Source organism: Rhinolophus sinicus, chromosome X (genome assembly GCF_036562045.2).
Source record: "Rhinolophus sinicus isolate RSC01 chromosome X, ASM3656204v1, whole genome shotgun sequence".
NCBI classification, from domain to species: Eukaryota; Metazoa; Chordata; class Mammalia; order Chiroptera; family Rhinolophidae; genus Rhinolophus; species Rhinolophus sinicus.
In genome coordinates this window covers 17,775,706-17,794,613 of record NC_133768.1, presented here as the reverse complement: position 1 = coordinate 17,794,613, position 18,908 = coordinate 17,775,706, and the positions used below count along the sequence as shown (strand labels likewise).

Here is an 18,908-nt window from a genome sequence, read left to right as displayed (position 1 = left end):
TTTTTATTGTTTGTTCCATAGGTCTTCACTGCAAAACACAAATATTTAGTCACTAAATTATTGCTTATAATTCTAATTCAGCTTGACTGAATGAATAGAAGCATTTGTAGTTTTCTCTTTTAAAAAGGTAATGTCTTAAAACACTGTGGCATTGGTTCGGTGATAAATGAGCCCAAAATGGGTCTACGTGTGATTGGAAACTTGATATATGACAGAGAGGCGTTGTAAGTCAGTGGGATAAGGATGGGCATATTCATTAAATGGTAAAGGAGCTTGGTTATCTGTCTGAGGAAAAATATAAAAGTAGAAACCTACTTCATCCATATACAACAATCAATTCCAGATTGATCAAGATCTTAAATGTGAAAGAAAATACATTTTTTTTTTAAAGAAATAAAGGAGAAATCTTTATGACCTTTGGGTAGGGAGAGACTGCTTAAACAAGATATAAAGAGCAGAAACCCTAAAGGAAAACATTACTAATTAGGTCTATATAAAATTAAGAACTCTTCATCAAAAGATGCAATAAATAGAGTGAAAAAACAAGCCACAGTGGGAAATATTTGCAATGCTGATTACAAAAAACAGCAAGACAAAACAAAGCAAAACAAAATCCTGTAGGATTCAGAGTATATAAACAATATCAGAAACTAACGAGAAAAAGAATCCCCTTCCCCAAAACAGGTGAGTAAATGACATGATCTATATTTTCATGGAAGAGGAAATACGAATGACCATTAAACATATGAAAATGTTAAGGTCAAATTACACACTAACTTGAATGACTGAAATTAAAATAATGACAATGCTAAGCAAAGATGAGAGACGAAAGTAGGTTTTGATGACTTTAGAAAATATTTTGGCATTTTCTAGTGAATTTGAACATGTGCATACTCAATGACCCAGTAGCTCCATTCCTAGATATATTCCCTACAAATTCCTGTACATAAACAAGAAACATACAAAAGAACACTCTTAAGATTAGTCTTTGTGTCTGAGTTTTTGTTTCTTCATTTGTTTGTCTTGTTCCTTTGTTGTTTTCAGTTTTGTATACCACATATATAGATGATGTATTACAGAATTGTACACCTGAAACCTATGTAACTTTACTAACAATTGTCACCCCAATAAACTTTAATTAAAAAAACAAAAAACAGACAAAAAGATTACTCTTTGTAATTACAAAAAGACTGCAAACAATGCAAATACCTAGCAAAAATATAATAATTTGTGATATACTGTGGATGTTACTCAGTAGTGAAAATGGAGTAAAGGCACAGGCATCTATGTAGATGAATCTTGATAACATACCAGAATGGAAAAGTTCACAGTACAATAAACTGGAATCATTCCATTAATTTAAAATTTAAAACAGGAAAAAGCAAACAAAAAATGCTTAAATTGTTTTTAGTTTAATGTTTATATTTAGTTTATAACTATGTTATGTCGTAAAACTATTAATACAAGCAAGTACATGTTTAACATAAAATTGAGGATATTGAATATCTGATGGAGATGGGGGTTGTGATTGGTGAGGAACTACAAAAGAATTCAAAGTAGTGTCTATTTTTTAATTAGGGTCCTGTGGGTATATGCATGTTCATTTTATTGATTTTTTCCTGTTTATTCTTATCCCCTAAACTACATATTCTTTATCATAGTACATTCAGTACTGTTTTGTGTACATAATATATTTCAAAATACAAATATTCTATTTAAAAGGCAAAGTAAGAATGTGAATGAATGGAAACGACCAGACTGGAGGTCGCAATGCCGGTTGGGCTGGAGGCTGCGGCAAGGGGAGAAGTGATTATAGCTTGAATCACATAAAGGGAAATTGAAGAGGTCTGAGGGAGAAGGGAAAAGATTTAAAGAAATTTCCTGGAAATTTGTGGTTTTAAAATGTTATTTCAAAGAAACTTAATGTATAAGTAGTACATGTTATGGTCTTTCATTCTCTCTCTCTCTCTCTCTCTCTCTCTCTCTCTGTGTTTTTTTTTTTTTTTTTTCAATTAAAGTTTATTGGGGTGACAATTGTTAGTAAAGTTACATAGGTTTCAGGTGTACAATTCTGTATTACATCATCTATAAATCCCATTGTGTGTTCACCACCCAGAGTCAGTTCTCCTTCCATCACCATATATTTGATCCACCTTACCCTCATCTCCCACCCCCATCTCTCTCTCTGTTTTTAAGACAGATGTATTGAGCTGTAATTAATATAAAAAACTGGATAATATAATGAATTTGGATATATGTATACACCCATGAAACCATCACCACAATCAAAATAATAAACATATCCATCACCTGTAAAAGATTCCCCTTAATCTATACCTGCACATTTTTTTTTTTGTAGTAAGAATGTTAACACAAGACACACCCTCTGAACAAATTGTTAAGTGTACAATATGAATTGTAAACTATAGGCACTATGTTGTACAACAGTTCTCTATAATTTACTTATCTTGTATAAATAAAATATTGTAGTCATTGAACAGCATTTCAATGACTCATCCCAGCCTCTAGAAACCACCATTCTGCTTTCTATTTCTATGAGTTTGACTAGTTTAGATACCTCATATAAGTGGAATCATAATGTATTTGTCCTTCTGTGACTGGCTTATTCCACTTAGCATAATGTCTTCCAGGTTCATCCATGTTGTCAAATATGGCAGGATCTCCTTCTTTAATAAGGATGAATTTGTTGCATGTATATACTACATTTTCTTTATGCATTCATCCTCTGATAGACATTTAGGTTATTTACACATCTTGGTTATTGTGAATAATGTGGCAATGAACATGGGAGTGCACGTATCTCTTCCAGATTCTGATTTTAATTCTTTTAGATCAGGGGTGTCCAAACTGCGGCCCATGGACCATCTGCGGCTCGCAATCCATTGTTAATTGGCCCGCAGCAAATTCCAAGAATATATTTAGTTTACTTAAATAAACCAGGTGAGGCAATACATACTTCACCTCGAGTGAGTGGCCCGGCTGTTAGTGTATTTTACCGCATATGGCCCTTGGTGAAAACCGTTGAAAAAAGGTTGGGTACCCCTGTTTTAGATATACCATGTTTCCCCGAAAATAAGACCTAGCCGGACAATCAGCTCTAATGTGTCTTTTGAAGCAAAAATTAATATAAGACCCTGTGTTATATTATATTGTATTATGTTATATTATACTATATTATACTATACTATACTATACTATACTATACTATACTATACTATACTATATTATATTATATTATATTATAGACCAGTCTTATATTACAGTAATGTAAGACTGGGTCTTATATTAAGTTTTGCTCCAAATGATGCATTAGAGCTGATTGTCTGGCTAGGTCTTATATTTGGGGAAACAGAGTATTAGGTTGGTGCAAAAGTAATTGTGGTTTTTGCAATTTTTAAACCTTTTAAACTGCAATTATTTTTGCACCATCCTAATATATCCAGAAGTGGGATTGTGCTGGATCATATGGTAGTTCTATTTTTATTTATTTATTTATTTTTTGGGGGGAACTCCATACTGTTTTCCATAGTAATTGAACCATCTACATCAAACTAAAAAGATTTTGCACAGAGAGGATAGAACCAACATAATGAAAAGGCAACCTATGGAATGGGAGAAAATATTTGAAAAACAAAAATCTAATAAAGTGTTAATATCCAAAATATATAAGGGAGTTCTATAACTCAATAGCATGAAAGAATGAATGAATGAATGAATGAATGAATAAATAAGTAAACAAATAAGTAAGTAGTTTGATTATAAGATGAGTAAGGGACTTGATTAGACATTTCTCCAAAGAAGACATACAGATGGCAAACAGGCTTATGAAAAGATGCTCAGCATCACTAATCATCAGGGAAATGCAAGTTGAAATCACAATGAGACATCACATCATGCCTGATAGGATGGCTATTATACAAAAAGGTAACAAGTGCTGGTGAGGATATGGAGAAGCTGGAGCCTTTGTACATTGTTGGTAGAAATTAAACAAACTTTTAAATGGAAGTATAACATACATAGAGAGCATTGAAACACAAGTGTTCAACTTAATGAGTTTTACAAAATGAACACACCCATGTAACCTAACCACACCACCCAGAACAAGAAACAGACCATGAATAGCACTCTAGAATCCTTTTTTTAAAGTAAACACCACCACCACTTTCTGACCAAAGATAGCCCCTATCCCAACTTCTAACATAAAGCAATAGTTTTGCCTTTTTAGATTTTATATAAATGGAACAACAGAGTATGTAATCTTTTGGGTGGGGCTTTCCCCACAATATTATGTTGTGAGGTTCATGTATTTTGCTGAGTATAACAGTATATCATTAATTTTTGTTTCTGTATAATATTCCCTTGTTTGATTCTATCACAATTATTTATACATTATACTGTGACAGTACATTTAAGTTGTTTCTAAGTTTGGGTTGTTGTGAATTAAACTACTATTAACACTCTTGTACATGGAGTTCTTGGCATATGTTTCAGTTGGAAATATCATTAGCTATACCTATCATCCACATGTATAGACACTGACAATCAGTTTTACAAAGTAGTTAAGTTCATTACATATATTTTTACCAAGAGTTTATGGAAAGCCTACTTGCTGCATATCCTCATAGTGTTTTAGGTAAGTTTTTAAAAAAATTTGGCATTCTATTTGTTATATAATGATACTTTGTTGTCTTTTAATTTGTATTTCTCTGATGACTAATGAGGTGGAACAATTTTTCATATATTTATTGGATATTTAGATATCCCTTTTCTGTTTAAATATTTTTTCCATTTTGTTATTGATTGGTGTGCCTTTTGTTGATGTGTAGACGTACAAAATTGGCAATAGTTTTTTTAAAAATTAGTTTCAGGTGTGCAAAACAATGTAATAGACATTTACAACCCTCACAAAGTGATAACCCCCTCCCCCAAGCTACTACCCCTCTAACATCATATAGAGCTGTTACAATTCCACTGACTCTATTCCTTATGCTGTACTATATACATAATATATATTAAATTATAGTTGACATTCATTATTATTCAGTTTCAGTTTCAGGTGTACAGTGCAGTGGTCAGGCACCTACGACATCCATGAAGTGGTCTCCCTGACAAGACAAGTGTTAATTGGATACCCTACAAAATCCTTACAACATTATTGATTGTATTTCCCAAACTGTCTTTCATACCCCCGTGGCAATCTTGTGGTGACCATTTTTTCTTTCTAATCCCCTCACCTTCTCCCTCATCCCCACTCCCCTCCCAACTAGCAGCCCTCAGTTTTTTCTCTATATCTCTGAGACTCTCTCTTATTAGTTTGTTCACTTATTCTATTCTTTAGATTCCACATATAAGTGAGATCATATGATATTTGTCTTTCTCCATCTGACTTATTTCACTCAGCATAATGTCCTCTAGGTCCATCCATATCATTGCAAATGGTAAGACTTCATTCTTCATGGCCGAGTAATACTCCGTTGTATAAAGGTACCACAATTTCTTAATCCAGTCATCTACTGATGGGCATTTTGGTTGTTTCCATGTCTTGGCTATTGTGAATAGCACTGCAATAAACTTAGGGGTGCATACCTTTTTTTGAATTAGTATTTTGGATTTTTCTGGCTAGATACCTAAGAGTGGAATTACTGGGTCATAAGGTAGTTCCATTTCCAGTTTTTTGAGATACCTCCATACTGATTTCCATAGTGGCTGCACCAATCTGCAATCCTGCTAACAGTCCACGAGGTTTCCCTTTTCTCCACATCCTCGCCAGCACTTGTTGTTTGTTGATTTATTGATGAGAGCCATTTTGACAGTATGAGGTGGTATTGCATTGTGGTTTTTATTTGCATTTTCCTATGATTAGTGACACTGAGCATTTTTTCATATGTCTGTTGGCCATCTGTATATCCTCTTTAGAAAAATGTCTCTTCATGCCCTCTGCCCAGTTTTTAAATTGGGTTGTTTGTTCTTTTGGTGTAAAATTGGCAATAGTTTTAGTGGAATGTTGAGCAATCATTATAAAATTTAGTAAGGCAGAAAAAGAGACACAGGAAAAGTGAAATTGACTATTTAAGGAATGTTGGGGGTCATCATTGGAGGAGTGGTTGTCTACCAGTATAAAATAGAATTGTGTCAAATCAAAAAACAAAATTTTCTAGACTCACCTGGTGCTCTAGCATTATATAGAATTTTGTTACATTTTGTAAATCTTCCCCAGTAAATGAGATAAACTCATCTCTAGTCAATCTGTCATTTGCTGCTGCTCTGTTGTGTAGATATTTACTGTCTGTCAGTTTCTAAACAGTAGAGAGAGAGAGAGATGGATGAGGATGGCGAAGAGAGGGGTTCACATTTAGCACTCTTCTTTGCATGATTGCTGACTTGAGAAATCACAGCAGCTACAGCATCGCAGATTTTCTGCCTTCTTCAAATTATCTTTCTAAAGATCAATTCTTCTGTATTTGGAAACATTGCTGTGTGAAATTGATTAAAAGAACATGAGGGACCATCCCCACCCCCTCAAATATTAGTTCGGTCATGATATAAAGATGAATGTTAATTTTCATTTATTTCTCTTAGTGATGTTTAATCAATAGATATAATGTCACTCTTCCTTTTTTTATACAGATAAATCTTTTCTGTTCCTTTACCTGAATATCTTACATGGTTCTTGAGAAACTTGCTTGATTATACCACATCTTACGAAGAGTATACAGAATTCCAAAAATACATTTCATAGCCAAAAGGTATACTTTTCACTAAAAGTGAAATTGTCTTGGTGGGGGGGGGGGCTTTTTATTTTATTTTATTTTTAATTAAAGTTTATTGGGGTGACAATCATTAGTAAAGTTACATAGATTTTTTAAACAGGATATCCATCTTTCACCTGTTTCCCTCATCAGCTTACTTTTCCTGATTTCTTTTTGCAAAGTCCTCCTGCTCATTCTGACCTGAGATATGAGTAATGGTTATACCTGGGAGATGGAGCAGGCAGCCTCCCTTCCTGTAATGAATCAAAAAAAGAAAAGAAGGCAAAGATAATGAAGTATGGAAGAACATGGAAATTGAAATATGAGGAAAATGACATCCTTTACTTTAAATATGGCCTATTGAAAATACTCTCCTCTCTATATAAGTTTTCCAGAGCTAATACTTTCTTTTGAGGAAGAAAATGCTAAGTCAAATATGGAAAAAGAGATCCTATATTAACATTAAATCTATTGAAACTCTTTGGTATATAAAGTTGTTTTACCAGAATAGTCTGTGGAGTGTCACTGCCTTCCTGACACAAACCAGTTATCAAGTACTGTTTCTCAGTTCCAAACCTGCCCTTCCATGTTCTGCTCTGTTATCCAGGACTGGGACGCTGCAAAATACCTTTCTCCTTTGCCTGCTGCTCTTCGATAGGCTGTACCTGTAGGGGTACTAGACGGAAAGAGACTGCAAGTCTGGACCACAGAGAAGGGATGTATGTCCATTTGCTTCTTTTTTAATCAGCATCGGTGCAACAATTGTTCACCCAAGCAGTAGCAGTTCCTTCCTGTAGGAATAGCCAAGACAATTTGCAGTTTTTCCAATATGCACATCGTACTGCCATAGAGACACCAATACCAGCTGAGCTGTCCAAATCCTTTGTGCTCTCTGTGAGACCACTCTATTAAGCATCTGCATTTTCATAATTTCAACCTTTTTGTTCCTCCAGCCCTAAAGGTGGTAACTATTTCCTGAGGTTTCTACTTCTGTGATACTTTAGAGTTTTCTTTTTGTCCTTTTAGTTACCTAGTTAACAATTTTATACCTAGTTAACAGTTCTTTATGTTAAAAATGTTTATATTCTGTTTGTTCAAGTAACTGTTGTGCTTTCTGACTCCTGACTGTACATACAGAGACATGCATGTACAATATATGTATATGATATATAATATGTAAATGTGATATATAACATGTATGTAGCATATACAAGGTCTGACAATTAAATTCGCGAACTTGCTGCAATGATGTTGTTAACCTTTTTTTTTATATCAGAGGGATTATTCATTATGAATTTGTATCAACTTGACAAACAGTTAACCAAATTTACTATTTGGAAGTGCTGAAAGGCTGTGTGAAAAAGTTAGACGACCTGACTTTTCACCAACAATTCATGGCTCTTGCATCATGACAATGCACCAGCTCACACGACACTGTCTGGGAGGGAGTTTTTAGCCAGTAAACAAATAACTGTATTGGAACACCCTTCCTGCTCACCTGATCTGGCCCCTAATGACTTCTTTCTTTACCTGAAGATAAAGGAAATATTGAAAAGAAGACATTTTGATGACATTCAGGACATCAAGGGTAATACGAGGACAGTCTGATGACCATTCCAGAAAGAGTTCCAAAATTGCTTTGAAGGGTGCTAGGCACTGGTGTTAGTGCAGAGCTTCCCAAGGGGAGTACTTCAAAGGTGACCATAGTGATATTCAGCAATAAGGTATGGAGCACTTTTTTAGGATGAGTTTGTGAACTTAATTGTCTGACCTTGTATGTGTGACCTTGTATGGTATGCACGTGTCATATAAATGATATAAATTATTTATTACTTTATCTTTTTTCTTGTTATAATAACAATAAAAAATTAGGGAAAAATAGCATGAAACATATCATTATACACACACATACCCTCCTGAATGAGGTATAGTTAGGTCTATTTGCTCACATTGAAAGGTCTTATAGGACAGATTTTTTAGATGCAGTAAGTGCTTTTGTATTTAAATAAAGTAAATTGATCACATAGGACTTTGTTATGTCATGATGATGATAATTTTAGTAGCTATCCATTAATGACAGATACATTTTCCTCTAAGATTTCTCTGGAGATTTGCAGTTGCTTGGGAAGGATTTTATTTCCTATATAATTCTAAAAGAAAGATAACAAGTTGTTCTCAGAAGTTCCAATGAGTGGAGTGGACATGTTGACTATTAATCATGATGATTTTTGACATAACCTTAGAGGAGAGAAAAGAATGTTTGAAGAGTGGGAAATGGTTCCATCTATTTAGGGAGATAGATAGGTTTGACTTGAGCTGTCATTTATATGACTATGTGCTATAAAGGGCCCATTTGTGACGCTAGTTGAAAGCACCTGACAAGAGTAATTACCCATCATCAGTTCTCCTGGACATTGCACATACTTTAGTTCCTGTGGATGTAGATGGTAGAGGGGGAACAGTGTTTCTTCATTGAAAGAGATTATATTATTCCATGTAGGAAAAGAAAAATCTACAACCTAAAATTGATGCAAGTTGAGACTTTTGTTAATATTCAACAACTAAGTTTTCATAAATTTTGAAACTACTAAGTACTAGGAAACTATGCGAGGTATGGATTCTACTCTCAAGAAGAAATAAAAGTGTAAATACAAAACGGTTAGTTGTAACCAGTGTGATGTAGCAATAGTACTATAGATATAAGCTAACCACTGAAAAAGTAATTAACTTTCCAGGATGGAGTAGATTAACTGGGAAGTCATCTGAAATATCTTTAACTTTGTCAGGTATACAAGGGGATGAGAAAAAGAATCCTAGAAAAGGGAAGCAGTAAGTGCAGAGGCACCAACATGTGAAGTACATTGGTATGTTAGAAAAACTACAAGCAGTTCAGTGTTCTTTTTTTATTATTATTAGTTTCAGGTGTACAAAACAACATAGTAATTAGATATTTACACACCTTACAAAGTGATAACTCCAACAAGTCTACTACCCATCAGACATCATACATAGCTATTACAATAGCATTGACTATATTCCCTGTACTGTACTTTACACTCCGTGACTATTTTTTTATTACAGTTCACATTCAATATTATTTTATATTAGTTTCAGCTGTGTAGCACAGTTCAGTGTTCTTTTTCAAGATTTTTATTAAAATATAGCTAACATGCAATATTATATTAGTTTCAGGTGTACATTATAATTATTCAACAGTACCCACCTAGCACTATACAGAGTTATTACCACATTATTGATTATATTCCCTATGCTAAAGAAGTGATCACCATGATAAGTCCAGCAACCATCTGTAGCATGCTATCACAATATTATTGACTACATTTCTATGCTGTATATTACATCCTCAAGACTTACATGTTTTATATCTGAAATGTTGAACCTCTTATTCTTCTTTATCTTCTCCCATTTTTAATTTTACAATTAGAGTTGACATTCAATATGTATATTAGTTTCAGGTGTACAGCATAGTGGTTAGACATTGATATAATTTAAGAAGTGATCCCCCTGACTAGTCTAGTACCCACCTGGCACTATACATAGTTATTACCATATTGTTGATTATATTCCTTATGCTTTACATCCCCATGACTATTTTGTAACTACCAGTTTGTGTTTCTTAATCCCTTCACCTTTTTCACCCTGCCTCCAAACCCCCTCCCATCTATCATCCCAATAGATCTAGTACCCATCTAACACCATACATAGTTATTACAATATTACTGACTACATTCCTTATGCTATACCCTACATCTTCATGACTACTGTGTAACAACCAATTGGTACTTCTTAATCCCTTCCCCTTTTCACCTACCCCCAACCCACCCTCCCATCTGGCAACCATCAAAGTGTTCTCTGTATCTATGAGTTTGTTTCTGTTTTGTTTGTTTGTTTATTTTGTTCTGTAGATTCCACATATAAGTGAATTCATATGACATTTGTCTTTCACTATCTGACTTACTACACTCAGGATAATACTCTCTGGGTCCATCCATGTTGTTGCAGATGGCAAGGTTTCCTTCTTTTTTAACTGAGTAACAGTCCATTGTACATATGTACCACCTCTTCTTTATGCATTCATCCGTTCAGGGACACCCAGGTTGGCTTCATATCTTGGCTTATGTAAATAATGCTGCAATGAACATGGATGAGCACATCCCCTTGAAGTAGCATTTTGGGTTTGTTTGGTTAAATACCCAGAAGTGGGATTACTAGGTCCTTTTTTGTCTCTTGTTATATATCGTCTTTGTTTTAAAGTCTATTTTGTCTGGCATAAGTGTTGCTACTCCAGCTTTTTGTTTGTTTCCATTTTCATGAAATGTCTTTCCCATCCCTTTACTTTCTGTCTGTGTGTCTTTCGATCTGAAGTGAGTCTCTTGTAGGCAGCATATATAAGGGTCTTGTTTTCTTATCCACTCAGCTCCCCTATGTTTTGATTGGAGCATTTAATCCATTTCTATTGCATGTAATTGTTGGTGGGTATGTAGTTATTGCTATTTTATTATTCTTTTTTTTGTCATCTTAAAGAAGTTCCCCTAAGATTCCTTCTAATATTGGTTTGGTGATGATGAATTCCTTTAGCTGTTTCTTGTCTGGGAAGCTCTTTATCTGTCCTTTGATTTTAAATGATAGCTTTGCTGGGTGAAGTAATCTTGGTTGTAGGTCCTTGCTTTTCATCACATTGAATATTTTGTGCCAATCCTTTCTGGTCTGCAAAGTTTCTGTTGAGAACTCAGCTGATAGTCTGCGGGATCTCCTTCGTAGGTAACTAACTGCATTTCTCTTGCTGCTTTTCAGATTCTCGCTTTAATCTTTGGTATTTTAATTATGATGTTTCTTGGTGTTGGGCTGTTTGGGTTCATCTTGTTTTACTTTTTATCACATCTAGAATAAACTTTAATGGTTAATCAATACAACAAAACCCAAGATAGCCCTCTCCGTTTAGTGATGGAATGTTTTTTGTTTTTATTTTGTCTTGCTTTATTGAGATATAATTGACATAAACGTTGTGTAAGTTTAAGGTGTACAATGTTTACACGTATAAATTGTGAAATGTTCAGCACAATAAGGTTAGTTAGCACTTCTATCACCTCATATAATTACCATTTTGTTTTTGTTGTTATGGTGAGATCATTAAAGCTCTACTCTCATAGCAACTTTGAAGTACATAACACAGTATTTTCAACTATAGTCACCATGCTGTATCTTAGGAACTGGAAATTATTCCTTATAATTGAAACTTTATACTCTGACCAACAACAGCTCCTCATTTCTCCCATCTCTCAGCCTCTGGCAACAACCATTCTACTCTGTTTCCGTATGAGTTCAGTGTTTTCAGATTCTACATATCAGTGAGATCATACAGTATTTGTCTTTCTCTGACTTATTTCACTTAGCATAATGTCCTCGATGTCCATCGATGTAATTCCTTCTTTCTCATGGCTGAGTAATATCCCATTGTAAATATATACCGTATTTTCTTTATCCATATTTCTGTTGATGGAAACTTAAGTCATTTGTATATCTTGGTTGTTGTGAATAATACTTCACTGAACATGGGAGTGCAGATATATCTTTGAAATTCTGTTTTTGTTTCCTTTGGATATATACCCAGACGGGATTACTGGATCATATGGTAATTTTATTTTTAATTTCTTAAGGAACATCAGTACTGTTTTACATAATGGCTGTACCAATTTACATCCCCACCAACAGTACATAAGGGTTTGCTTTTCTTCACATCCTCACCAGCACTTATCCCTTGTGTTTTTGATAACAACTATTCTGAGGTAGAGGTGATATCTCGTGCTTTTGATTTGCATTTCACTGATGATTATTGATGTTGAGCACCTTTTCCTGTACCTGTTGGCTATTGGTACATCTTCCTTAGAAAAATGTCTATTTAGGTCATTTGCCCATTTTAAAATTATTATTATTATTATTATTATTATTATTATTATGTTGAACTGTATGAGTCCATTATATATTTTGGATTTTAATTACTTATCAGATATATGGTTTGCAAATATTTTCTCCCATTTTATAGGCTGCCTTTTAATTTTGTTGACTGTTTCTTTTGTTGTGCAGAAGCTTTTTAGTTTGATATAGTCCTACTTGGTGAATTTTGGGCTTTTTGCTAGTGCTTTTCATGTCATATCCAAAAGGAATTGCAAAGAACCAATATCAAGAAGCTGTCCCCCTAAGTTTTGTTCTAGGAATTTTATGGTTTTGAGTCTTACATTTAAGCCCTTACCCTATTTTGAGTTAATTTTTGTGAGTGGTGTAAGATAGGGATCATTCTTCTGCATGTGGATATCCAGTTTCCCTAGCATCATTTATTGAAAAGACCATCCTTTCCCCAATGTGTATGCTTGCTTCTCTTGTCAAATATAAATTGACCGTATATGCAAAGGTTTATTTCTGGGCTCTCAAGTCTTGTGCATTGATCTATGTTTTTGTTTTCATGTCAGTACCATTCTGTTTGATTACTATAGATTTGCAATATAGTTTGAAATCTGGTAACTCTGTTCTTATTTTTTTAAGGAGCCTCCATACTATTTTCCATAGTAGCTATACCAATATACATTCCCACCAGCAATGTATGAGGGTTTTCTCCACATTCTCTCTAACACTTGTTTCTTGTCTTGTTGATAGTAGCCATTCTGACCACTGTGCGGTGACATCTCATTGTGGTTTTGATTTGCATTTCCCTTATAACTAGTGATGTTGAGCATCTTTTCATATATCTTTTGGCCATTTATATGTCTTCCTTGGAGAATTGTTTGTTCAGGTTCTCTGCTCATTTGTAAATCAGATTGTGTTTTATTGCTCTTGTTGAGTTGTATGAGTTCTTTATTTACTTTGGATATTAACCCCTTATTGGAGGTGTTGTTTGCAAATATCTTGTCCTATTCGGTTGGTTGCCTCTTTGTTTTCTTGATGATTTATTTTGGTGTGCAAAAGCTTTTTAGTTTGATGTAGTCCCATTCCTTTATTTTTGCTTTTACTTCCCTTGCCTTTGGTATCAAGTTCACAAAGACCTCTCTGAGACCAAGATCCATAAGTTTAGTGCCTATGTTTTCTTCCATGTATCTAATATTCAGGTCTTTAATCCATTTTGAGTTCATTTTTTAGTATAGTGTTAGCAGTCTAGATTCATTCTTTTGCATGTGGATTTCCAATTATCCTAGCACCACTTATTGAAGAGACTTTCCTTTCTCCATTGTATGTTTTTGGCTCCATTGTTGAAAAAAAAAGAAAGAAAGAAATCTGGAAAGTATAATGCCATCACCTTTCTTCTTTCTCAAGATTTTTTTTGTGTGTGTGTGTGTGTGACTATTTGTGTTGTTTTGTTGTTCCATACAAATATTCAATTTTTTTATGGTTCTGTTAAAAATGACATTAGGATGTTGATAGGAATTGCATTAAATCTACAGATAGCATATGAGTAGTATGGACATTTAAAAAATATTAACTCTTCTGATCCATGAACACGGGATACAAGTATCTTTCTATTTATTTGTGTCTTCTTCATTTTTTTTCCTCAATGTCCTATGGTTTTCAGTTCCTTGGTATTTCACTTCCTTGGTTAAAGATGATGGAAGTGTGTTTGGATGAGAACAGAGAAGGAAAAATAACCATCCTTTCTAGAACCGACCAAGTAAAATTCAATATAGTCAATGGTACTTCTTTTAAAATAATTTAAAATGCTAGCAGAGCTAGATATGGTATTTTTGAGAAAGGCATCCTTCCACTGAGAATTCATTTATTAAAATGGCAGTTTTCAAAACATCTTGTCTTGGAGAATATTTGATATTAGGAAACAAAACCCATTTGAAGAAATTCAGGTTAAAAGTGACTATGTGAACAATAATGAATGTCAACTACAATTTTATATATATAAATATAAATAAATATATTTTATTTATTATATCTATATCTATATCTATATCTATATCTATATCTATATCTATATAGTTATAGTTAAAGAAGCAGAGTACAGCATTAGGAATAGAGACTGTGGAAATGTAATGGCTGTGTGCGATGTCAGAGGGGTAGTGGATGGGGGAAGGGGGGTTATCACTGTGTGAGGGATATAAATGATAAATGTCTAATATTACATTGTTTTGTGCACCTGAAACTAATAAAAATGTTTTAAAAATGTTTAAAAATAAATAAATAAAAGAGAAAATAGTTAATAAAAAAAGTGAATATGCTACAAGGGTAAAGAAATTCTCCTGGAATCTGATTGCTGGAGTGATAGCATATCATTACAGATTAAAATCAAACATTATATGTTCTCTTCTTCTCGGTAATCCACTGAATTTTAACAGGGGAAAGCAATTAATTTTCTCCCTACCACCCTTGGCCTTCTTCATGTTTTTAAAATAAACTTTTAAAAAGGAAAAAAACAAAAACAAAACAAACAAAAATCAAATATTGTAATTTGTCTTTGGTTTAAGGTTCAAACCATAAACTTGAAAGCCTTCTTCTTCTGCAGTGCTGCTGAAGCTGTACCATTGGCCTGCATGAACTATATCATCACTTGATTAAGAGTACACATTTTAGAGGCTATCCATACCAGCCATCCTATTTAGTAACCAGTTACTGCTTTGTTAAGATTATAGTCATCTTGAATTCTTACAGAACCTATGACCTTCCAAGGACAGACTGTATTTAGTCACCAGATTGCAGTAACCAATATTAGCATTGGCACTTATTTGAGGCCTTCATCACTTACAGCTGAAATGTGTACGGTATACCTGCTCACAGATGTTGGCCTAATGGCCAGATGACAGGAAACCGTACTGTTTTCTTTTTTATTTAATATCTCTAATTCTTGTCTGTGATGGCTTCCCTGTAACCTCCTGAGTAAGTAGGAGTAATACTGGCTGCAGCATATTCACTCTTCCCATTTATCATGCTAATTGCAATTTAATGAGGAGAGGCCTGAGGCTGGAAGACTTGTCTACCTAGAGTCCTATTGGAGTAGAGTTTATTATGGTAATTAATACAGCCTGTGATAATAATATTGCTTTACTAGATAGGTACTGTATTTATTATAAAGACTCACAGTAGCAAAACTTTTTTGAGGGTATTCAAAGAGCAGTTTTGAAAATTGAGTTCTCTGGAGTTTTGTTTGTTTTTTTGGAGAAATTGTAGGTTGTAGCCCACTTTCAGATATTTCTCCTCAGAGCAAGACTGGCTATGTACTTTGGAGAGCCCAGTTCAAAATGAAAACGCAGGGCCTCTTTTTCACAAAGCACAAAGAAAGTCTCTTAAAGGTACTGAAATGTAAAGCTGTTTTCTTTCTTCTACATATCCTCTCTTCTCATAGGCAAGCTCCATTGTCCCATTGAACGTCACTTATAAAACACAAGTTCAAAGATAAAATTATGATGCATTTCTAGATGGTGACAGCAGGAAGCCTGAGCGTGGGGGTCCTGTGTGACCGCTCAGATTGATTGTGTTCCCAGAAAGCCAGCTCTGTCTCAGAGAGCAGAAGTGTAGATGGCAAACCATTTTTACATAGTTGAAACTGAGCTAATCTCATGCCAGACTTTGTAATGCAAAAAAAATAAGAGGGAAGTCCAATCAAATTTGGGCCATCAGACTGCTAGCGCTCAGGCTGGGGAAAACCTCAGGAGGGTAACCAACCAGGACAATGAAAATGAACCAGCAATGAGGACTCCTGTCTCAGGAGGAAGCTGCCTATGTTTCCTACTAAGACAGGAAGTAATTACAGGACATGGTCACATGAAAGCCCTTTGGGAGGAACAAAAGAGCTAAAATAATAGAATGACCAGTCATTTAAACTGACCTGTAATTACAGGTAGCTATTGCATTAACACAGACATGCATGCATACTCCAACTGAATATTAGTAAACATTTCCAAACTTTCCAGTTTTCCCCTACATACAAATTTTGAACTACTGCAAAGACGAGTTTGAATAAAAATATTCCCAAATATATTGAAGAAGATAGAGTGGATAAATTGGGTTTTTTTCTTTACTTACTTTGATGACTAATTCTTTTTTCCTAGTCATTAGATGAATTCAGTAGGACCTAGAACATTATTCTATACATAAATGGTGCTCAGTAAATGCTTATGGAAATAATTATATATAATTGACTCTCCACAATAGCTAACTGGTAAGCCTCTTAGGAATATATTCGCAAGAACTAAACATTCATTGAAATCAGAGCACTTACTGATAGTACTCTACCCCTACAATGAAGTGGAGGTTGGGTATTGTTCATATGTGGAACACCAGTAGTAGTAACTAAACAATAGCTCTTGAGAGACCATTCTGCTCTAATTTTCTGAGGCAGGTAATGATTTAGGTGGGAAAGTAATCTCTTTGTATCAAAGCAACATCATTTATAATAACAACAATACTCACACAGAATCCCCTGTGAATGTCCTCCTCCTCAGTTTACTATGAAGCGTCATTGGAATTTAAGTTCTATTATTTAGTTCTGTGTAATGAGATTATAAAGACAGACACCATTTGGAATAATTTTTTAATGACTTGCTGGAGAAAAACGTTTATTTATTCACTCAAAAGATGTATAGGAAGTGCCTAAACAGTACTGGGCCCTGGCAATATAACTCAGTGAGATAGCGATGGTTTCTCTCTTCCTGGATTTTATAGACTTCTAGAATAATGTTCCATACAATTAATTTAAGTCAGGTCCACAGGCCTGTGCCTTAAGAAGAATCATGCAGTTGAAGATAGAATTGAACTGAAACTGGGCTCTAAAGCAACTAGACATACTCAAAGTCAATTCCCAATAGTTAATTATTTTAAGTGGTTTCTACATTAGTTAAAAGGAAGAGGGGATAATAGAAGAAAGGAAATATTGATAAATTTCTGAGTTGGACTAAGTTTGGTAAGTATAAAAAATGAAGTGTAGTTAATAAAGCACAAAGCAGAAGATTTCCTCTTAACTCATAGTTATTATACATCATCATTAGAGAGGGGACTTGCTGCTCCCTGTGCTAGATTAATAGCCTGGGCATTCGTCTCTTTGACCTTAGCTGAGATAGAAGCACCAGGCAACAGAAGCAGAAATGGAGTAAAAAGAAGTACTATCTAGTATTTCATCTGCGCAGGGAAATTAAAAAGAGGAAACACTTAAATTGTAGAGGAGAATGTGAAAGGAAAGGATGGTGCTCTTTTCTTTCCCTTGACAGTCCTACCCTTTGCGAACCAGCCAGCGCTCCTGGGTCAGGGCTAGGCTTAGTCATTGCTCTTTTCAATTACAGGAACATCCTATTAACAAGGAGATGGTGTGGGGAGAGCAGTTTTTGGGAGAGAGAAGAAAAAGAGGAGCGGAATATTTTTCACATGGAGAAAAAGCACATCTGTGGGGAACAGGGAGTGAAATGCAAGGTAACTTTTCCTGCCCCTATTATTTTCATTTTTAAACATTGTGAAAGGAACCAATGTTTCAAGAGCTTTGAAAAATAATGGAGAGCAGGACTTGGAATACGTAACTGTTATTTGAAGATTGTGTATTATATTGACAGACATATAAATAAATGGGGATGTTTGAATATATGTGAATACATATCTGAGGTATTTGTTAAAAGAATAAACATGATTGGTGCTGCTTGTTAGAGAGAAAAAAAATTGGACTGAATGTACCATAGGTTTTTCATATAATCCTCCCAGAATCTCACCCACTGTTTATGGCTTTAGTACATGTACAAGAAATGCAAGTGCATTTCAAATTATTATAACTTTCATATAGCCATGAGATGCTAAGTGCTATGATCCAGTAATTTGTCAGAAGTCCCTTCCAGGTCTGTCTCCATTATTTTATTAAAATGCTTATTGAAAGTGAGTGTTGCTTTTGACTCTCTTGTCATATAGTGAACTAAAACAGAAAACAAAACTCTTAATTACGTTTTCAAACTTAATCAGATGGCTATTTTAGAAGTTCCTTCCCTGTAATAAAACAGAAATCTCTGTCAGATGCAACTAATGATCTTGATGTATAAACAGAATTGTTTTGTTTTTAGTAATTTTCCAGATTTCTTAATATGGCAAAGCCAAGAGTAACAATTAATTCAGATGGCTTATCCTCGACCACTGCATTCTCTATTCTTTTGT

General features: G+C 34.4%; 1 long non-coding RNA gene across 1 annotated transcript in view; it reads left to right on the top strand.

The window, feature by feature from the left end:
- The window catches only part of LOC141569541 (uncharacterized), a 742,180-nt gene that overhangs the window by 370,943 nt on the left and 352,329 nt on the right, over window positions 1-18,908 (top strand). Inside the window, exon 4 of the long non-coding RNA XR_012493260.1 lies at window positions 18,059-18,185. This is a non-coding gene — a long non-coding RNA (uncharacterized LOC141569541). The remainder of the gene's footprint in view (window positions 1-18,058; window positions 18,186-18,908) is intronic.